Source organism: Pseudopipra pipra, chromosome 1, assembly GCF_036250125.1.
Source record: "Pseudopipra pipra isolate bDixPip1 chromosome 1, bDixPip1.hap1, whole genome shotgun sequence".
Classification (NCBI taxonomy): domain Eukaryota; kingdom Metazoa; phylum Chordata; class Aves; order Passeriformes; family Pipridae; genus Pseudopipra; species Pseudopipra pipra.
This window is the reverse complement of record NC_087549.1, coordinates 101,917,377-101,925,980: the sequence shown is the minus strand read 5'-3', so window position 1 is coordinate 101,925,980 and position 8,604 is coordinate 101,917,377.

Below are 8,604 nucleotides of genomic sequence, written 5' to 3'. Positions count from 1 at the left end.
ATCTGAGTCATTGATGAGCAAGTTAAACATTACTGAACAAAATGGGAGTCAGTATTGAAGAGGATACAGAGGATGACAAACAATTTTTTTAAAGAAACCCAATCCATAAAATGGGTGTTTTTCTCTGGAGTTTTTTCCAGCCTAATATGTATGATCAAATTAATAGCAGGCTGCAGGTGGACTGAGAACAAGCTGCATGTGCAGTGTTGTTGGTGATCACCCAAGGCCAGCACTGAGGCAGACCAAGAAGTGCCTGTTCCTCTGCTGCCAGCTAAAGTAGGCTGATTTTCTTGATTTTAGCGTTATTTTTGGCAAGAACTGCCTGGAGCTGTGTTTTTCGTGTCTTCCTCCCTCAGGAAAGAGAGGATCAAAGCACCCCAATCCCATAGACTTTTCCTTCAAAAAATCAACACTGCACCTTTCCCTTATCGTCTCAGTTCCCAGCTTCCAAGGTGCAGAGTCTCAGCTGAGCTGTTAAATATTCAGTGTGCTTTGTTAACATTTCCTTCCTCGATTGATATTCTTCAAACTGGAAGGGATATAAAGAGTGCTAATGAGAAATGAACACAGCTGGAGAGCTTCCACTGCTGCCTCAGTGCCAGAAGTTTGCATGCAAGCCTGCCAGCATATGAGGCTTTAATATCACCTGTATGAAGACCAGTATTTATCTTCATGTTTTATAAGGAGGAAAAAAATTAATATTCTGGAGCTTACTTTTTTCCTTTGTTCAATATTGAACCTGACAGATAGCAAAGTTTCTGTTAATTTTGGAAAAGCAGAATTTCTCTGTAAAGTAAGCCTCAAAATTTCTCACTTTCTGAAGCTTCCTGTAAACCTAAACTACTTTCTAACATTCCTATATTCAAATCCGAATCAGAAGATGTCCTTTCTCCTTGCCAGCACATGGAAACTGCTGGGTTAGGTTTAGCATTGAGAGTAGCATGAACTGAGTACTTTAGATTGTTATTACCTGGCAGGTCTTATTGCAGGACTGCAGATTAGCCATGTTCAAAGACCAGATACTAAAGAAGGTACCAGAAGAGTCATTACCTATTCTTGGCCTGTATACTAGCATTAAGACAACAGTAGCATTTGGAACAAGAAAAGTTTCTGAGCAGGAGATACTATGAGAGAATATTTTTATTATTATTTTTTAAGTCCTTCAGACAAAGGGTGATGGGACCTCAGCAAGAACATGTAGTTTAGTACACTTGGCCACTTGAAAATTGTGTAGATTAGGTCTAGGATTTTGAAGACAAATTGTTTCTCTGTAGATTGCAAGGCTGAAGAGGATTGTTTCTATGTAGGTATTAGAATAAGGATCATCTCAATATTAGGTATTTCAGCTTACATTTTTCAGGCCAGTACTTTCAGATCTGAAGAACATAGGAGCATCTGCCCAGACTACCTCTACGTTTTTCTGTGTTTCCAGCCTTAGAAGATTCTTGCTCCAGATCTTTTCCTTGCCTCATTGAAGAGGAAATTATTTGGTTGCAAAGCTAATTCATCAGTTCCTCATTTTCTATACCCAGTTATACTCCTAATTATAACTTGTCTGTTTATCACAGCCACAAAACTAAACATTCCTGCCAGCTAGTTTCAGTTGCATTTCTAACCATAATAACATCAGAAATTATCTTTACTCATTCGTGACTTGCTGTCATGAGTGGGCTAGCATGGAAATTGACAGCAGATAACTGTAAGCCATTATTTTTCAGTTTCTGATGTCATCTACATCAAGTCTAACTGATGATGTCTCTTAATTGTACCACAGATTAAAGACACTTTCTTAATTCAGGATATGATATTGGTTTTCAGGTTACATTAAAAGTTAGGGTTAGGGTTCAGATTACTTTTGGGACAGCAAGGACTAAAGAGGTAGTTTTATTGTTGGGTACTGCATGACTTGTAGGACTAGCAGCTAGACTAACAGAGACAAATGGCTTGTGATTAATTCTCTTGCTTTTAGGGGTCTCTGGACTATTAACCCTAATTTTAAGGTTTGGGTTCAGAAGATCTGGGTCATCAGAGCTAGATTTATTGCTGGATTCTGGAAAGCCCAGAGGGCTAGACTGATGGCTTGAACAAGAATGAGCAAATGATTTGTGGTTCAGGGCAGTTAGGCATCAGTAGGCCATGGGAATAATGTAGCAAACGGTTCGCACAGATGGCAATTTTGGCCTCTGCAAAGATTTGGACTGGTAGCAAGCAAATGATAAGTTAAAGTGCCTTTCATGTTTAATTAATCTATCACCAGAAAGGTTTCTATGAATGTATTAGATTAACAAACTTATCAGACTTCTAGTCTGTTGGAAATACAGCACTGGTAGGTAAGAAATATGAGACTGGATTAATTTATCAGTTCACTAATTATTATTCAGTGCAAATTTTCAGGAAGAAACAAATACATTCATGTACACAAAACCATATTAGAATGCAAAGCTTAGTGTCACTGACAGGCCAACCTACTAATAGCAGGTCAGCACAAATCATGTAACTAACTCAGATTTTTTTCTCATTATGAGACAGGACAAGAATAATTACTTTGTTTAATATTTTCTAGCGTAGAAAGCCACATTTCACAAGGCACCAGACCAGCTGAAGCCAGAAATGACTTGTACAGCTCAAATTCTAGCCATGCTAAAGTCACTAACAGTAGTTCTATGAATGATCATTAACCATTACAGCGAAAAACTAGCACAAAATAAACTAGTGATGTACTAATCAAGAGAAAGCCTTCAAAGAAAGGTGAAAGGGTGCTACATAATAGAATCCTGAAAAGATTCTCACTACCGCAGTAAGGTGGGGAGTTACTACCAATACTGCTTTGGGCAAAAGTGCTCAGTGTCCTTGATGTCAGCATTGGCTTGAGGTGCTGAACCAGTCACCTGACTATTTGCCATCCCATTTGAAATTTATCATTAGTCTCAATATTATTGTCACAAATGTAGCTACCCAAGTTTTCTGAGAACTAGACCTGTCACTAACTAGAGGGACTCAGAAGCACCAAGCGTGTGGTTCACGAAGTCTTGTTCCAGCAGCCAAAGGTGACAAGAACAGTTAATCACATGGTAACAGTCACAACCAATTCCCAAGCAAGTACTAAGAGTTTAATGTATCTGATTGCAGACAAGAGGAAGCCAGACATCTTTTGATCTCTGAGAGGTACTGGTCAGACCTGAGAAAGAGAGAGATAAAAGCAATACCTAGACCAGAAGATGAAAGGGGAAATCCACTGGTTTACATGTATGGCCCTTTGGTTTTCTGGCCTTTGCTTCCTCTAAGCTCTGCCTTAGACAATTAACATACAATATTACCACACGGGTGTGGTCCCAAATGGACCTAGAAAAAGGGTAAGAATAATCTACAGTGCCTCAGTCTGTGGGGTTGAGAAGACAGAAGCTTTGAGCTGGGCTATCTCACTTGTGTGGTCTCGAGACAATTGCAAGAAAGAGGAGAGAAACAAGCAATTCAAAATTTTCTCTCATTTTCCTGCATTTTTTTGTTTTTCTTCATTTCTGGAAGCCTTCTCCCCTTCTCTGACAGCCACTTGAAATGAGGGCATTCACTTTGAGCCGGTAGTGGCAGAGGGATAAGAACCTGACAGGACCAAAGGCTGAGATTAGGCTGAAGATCTCTGTACATGCAGCTACCAAATGGGGAATAGCTATGATGACTATGCCAGAGGCGTTAGCATAGGCAGGAGGTGCAAGGGCAGGAGACAGTGAGGAAGAGACACGCTAGGGCTTTGGGAATAGAAAACCAGAGAAATAGGTAGGAATTGATGGTAGGAGCTAGCAACTGAAGATTGGGAATGTGGGGGAGAGGTAACCTAGGTAGGCTTGGATCTGCTGGCATTTGAATTTGTAAGTCAGAAGATATTTACTTTTTAGAGCTATGTTTCTTATTCTTGAGATGGAGGCACTCAAGATGGGGTGAAAGGGTCTGCATAAAGCCAGAGAGGATGTATGCATAATGACAATGAAAAGGGAGTGGCAGAAATAAGTAAAGGAAGAATAGGGACAGTGTTACACATGTTGAGGAAGTCTGCAAAGCTGGTAGCTCAGAGCACTGCTTCGAGCACTGGACAGAGCCACGTTAAAGGCTCAAAAACAAACCACCATCATAATGAGCTCCTTGGAATTCAAGGGTGCTATCAGTTTGCCTTTCAGTACTGGCTGGCCATGAAATCCCAGTACAAACTGTCATAGGAGGAACCATTATCCACTACACCCAAATAATTAGTAAATCTGGTAAATGTTCAGAGCAGGATACCAAGGCTGACAAAAGTTATGAACTGGCTTCCATCTAAGGAAAAAATAAACACAGTAAGACCCTTCAGCCTAGGGGGCAATATGATAGATGTCTGCAAAATCACAAGTGGCATAAGCATGGTAAATAGGACACAACTACACACTGCTTCTTGTATACAAGCCAGAGGGCATCAAATGAAAAGCAGGAAGCATTTTTCAAGCAAATAAAAAGGTAGCTTTTAACTTTCTTAACTCACAGTAAAGCCAGCTAACTCCTTACCACAGGATGTTGTGGCATACCACAAGTTAACTTGCATTTAAAAATTCATGAACAAATTCACAGAAGAAAAATCCATCAGAGCCATTAAAAACAAAGGCCCCATCTCTGGCTCAGGAATTGCCTGAGCCACAAATTCCTGGAACCTGAAGAGTATTTTGAGGAAGTCTCACTACATTTTCCTCTTCCCACAGCCTTCTTCAGACATCTGGCCTTGAGCATCCTCAGAAATTAGATACTGGATTAGGGATACCTTCAAATTTAACCCAGCCCACTGTTGTGGGCAAATGCAAGACAGGGGTAGAGAAAAACATGAATATTGCTATGGGATAAGAGCAGCAGTCCATGCGTTATAACAAATGGAAACAAGCCTAGTATTTGGAAATTTGGAGCTTTAGCCATCACTGGAAATAAGATATGCCAGTACACGCAAACAACCATGAAAACATCACCAAACAATAAAGGGAGGTCAGATAGGATGGAAGCAGGTCCTTCACTAGCAGCAATAATTCAACCACATAGTGGGAGTTTAATTTCAAAACCAATATATTTGAACATCTGTGAGACTTATGACGCTGTAATGGGCTGGCAAGACAAGATTCCTTGTCTCTTTTGTGACTTATGTGCTTGTAATGTCTGGCCTCAGAAAATCAGCAAGTACTGGCACAAAGAACATGGCAATAACAAACGTATTTTAAAGGGAACATGTAGCAACCCGCATGGAGGTTAGAGGGAGGAATCCAGGCTGCTGCCAGTCACAGGGAAAGTAAGTAGCAGGAAAGTCAGTATGCAGTGGAGAGATGCTAGCTACAGCTGTGGCATAGCCTTTATGGTCACCTCTCTTCTACCAGAAGCTTTTCAGTAGACTTCTGATACAGAGTTCATCGCAGTTCCTAGGCTAATGCATACACATGTAGTTCCTATCACTGAATTCTTCTGCCTTTAGTTTTTTTTTAGCTTAGAGAACTCTTCCTTGAAATCCAGTAGTGTCTATTCTCCTTCTCACTGCCCCCATACCTTCAAACCTTTTCCCATGTATTTATAGAGATTAACAATTTCCTGCCTTAGCCTTTTTTTTCTACCAGACAAAGCAAGCAAAGCTGTTTTTATTTTTCTCCTATAAGATAGAGGTTCTAGTTTAAATTCATCATTCTTTGTTACACAGGGCCAGAACTGTTCAAGGCATACCCTTCTCGGCTCTCATCTGTGACTTGTAAAATAGTATTAATTCTTCTCTATCTTTACTGAAGTTATCTTTGACATAGTTCAAGAGTTTCAATTGCTTCTTCCTGGGCTCCTTCAAATGACATGAATGTTTGTTGTCACCATGTGATCCAAAACCCCAGTCCTTTTTCCTCCTCATGCATTGGGAAACTGATGGGTTCTAAGCCTAGAGCAGAAATTTCTGGCTTTAGCTCTTAATGTGCATGAACTCACAAAGAGTCCAGTCCTGAGTGTCATACGATTCTTTGCATAAGATATTTGGATATCTCCTTTTTTTGATGGTGCTTTCCATCTTGAAATCAAGAGCAGATTTTATATACCATTAATTCTGAGACAGCATCATTAATAAAAATATTCAAATAGGTAGTCACAAAAACAATCATGGCGAATGCCTACGTGTGTTCCCTTGCCAGCAGGAAGTCTCAGCAATTCCTGCATACTCTTTTACCCACCTTGAAGTTTCAATGTTAAACCCTGTCTGTTGCTCCTTAATCCATATATAATGTAGAAGAAATTTTCTGTGAAATACACACAGACAAAATCCACCAAATATCAAACACAGATATTAGGTTATCCTGGCATAACAAAATGTGATACACTCCAACTGCAATTTATTTCTTTTCCCCACCATTTCCGATTCTCCTTATCTTTAAAATATATAGACTAAAATGCTGCATATTAGGGAGGTTAGCCTAGAAGGCAAGTAAATTCTCCAAATCAGATTACCTTCCTTTCAGGAGCACTAAACCTGTTCTTTCATTTTACTAGAAATATTAAATATAATTTCATAAGTAATGTGTCATTTACTCTTGCTAGTTATCTGGTACTAGCCTTTTTATAGATTTATTAAATTACTTTACCTGTGACCTGCAATTTCGTGTGCCAGTATTCAGAAGTGAAGATTATCCACTCTCCTCACTTCATTGTAGCAAGGATTTTGGATTTTGCTTCACGTCATTTTGGTTTCTCCAGGTTCTCATTCCTGCTTGTCAACCTACCCATCCATCAACCCCGTATTTGAAAAGTGAGGTAAAGTACTTCCTTATTTTTTTTTTGGTTATACTTTGAGAATCTAATCCCTGCCATATCCTTAGTTTATATATCATTGCAATTTCATCTCATTTCTTCTCTTGTTCTCTATTTATTTCTATAGCCAAAGAACTTCTTGCTGCTTACTTTAATTTTCTTTTCAAAGTTCAACTTTGTCTGATTCCTGGCAGTTCTCACTTTCCCTGTATACTTTCTGACATCCAAGACATAGCTTTCTTTGCTGGTCGATCCTTTTTTTCCATCCCTTGTAAGCTCCCTGCTTAGTCTTAATATCCCTTTCGAGATGGTTATTCATTCAGTTGAAGCTGGGGCCCTTTTGGTATGTCTTTTCCACCCACCTTGTTGAGATCCAAATTACAGAAAGATTTTTGCTTTTGACTTGAGAAATTCCAAACTCCCCCCACATTCAAATCCCTGTATTTTTCATGCCAGTTGGTTTCACTAACCAGCTCACTTAAAATTTATCATATGGATATTTCAGAGTATATAATGTTACACAGTCCTTTATGTGTTAAAAACGCAAGTACCACTAACTTCAGTTGCAGCTGTGAATGCTCAGCACTTCTGCAAACCAGACCCTAGAGTCTCCTGTCAGGACCTCAGAAATGAGGAAAACACAATTAGTGACCACCTGTGGAAAAGTGTGATGCCTGGCAATCAGGGACTGAATGGTAATGGGAAAGAGAGAGAATCCAACTGCATGAGCCAGTATTCAATTAGGATAGCCATGTGATTTCTTCTTCTCCTTCCTACAGCCACCTTGTTCCATCACTATGCATCTCATTGGTTTGTGTAACAAATGAAGAAATAGTATTAAAGACAATATCTTTCCCCAGTACTCATTCCTGATTCACTCCCAAAGCAGGTCAGTGTGCAAATGGCCTGTGGAGAAAAAAATACCCAACAAAACAAAACAAAAAACCCCAGTATGCTTGCAATTAAATATGGTATTGGAGAGCAAATTTATGGGATAGGGCAGGGAAACATAATAATGATTGCTAAGTTCAGAGTGCTTTGGAAATTTTAAAATTTCCAGGTGCTTAAATGAAACTTTAATAGTACTATCAATATGCATTTTTCTGTGCTTATTTTTACGTTTTTTGAAAGCAAAGCGAAAAAACAGAAGTTACATCATGAAACTACTTGTAAGTGCTGCACTGCCAACCATATGAATTTTCCATACAGGTCTAAGTAATTTAATTTAACGGAGTAGCTTATAGTAATAGGTTGCTGACCTCTTTATTGGCAACACTGATGTGGGATGACACACACTCTGCTAGCATTTAAACAGACTTTTGCTGACGACAGAGGAACTGTGAGTGGACCTAAATATCACATGTACTATTCCATGTTCCTCAGCTATTTGTCTATGCTATGTCAGCATTAAATCTCCTGTCTCGCCTCCTCTGACACAGCTTTGCCTTCATTAGTCTCTTCCCTGCTGCTGCCTCAGAATCCAAATTTCATCTTTGTCATGAAACCTTTCCACTTGCTCCTCTCAGCACATCTCTTTCTTCATCTGAGTCCTCGGAGTGCTTGCGCACAGTCCCTTTTCTTCTCCCAGTCCCAGTCTTATTGTCCAGACAGCCTCAATTACCATTTTACATTGTAGCTCCTTATCTATTCATTCTTGCTGCTCTATGGCAGTGAGCCTCTGGGCAACTGCCCCTGACCACCTACCCTTCCTTGTTGCCGTATGTCCCTTTCCAGTATTCCAACACATAGGATATATACAGTCTTTGTACCTACCTTGTCATTAGCTGTTTGCCTTTAAAGATTTCCCCAGTCAGTTAGTTTCAG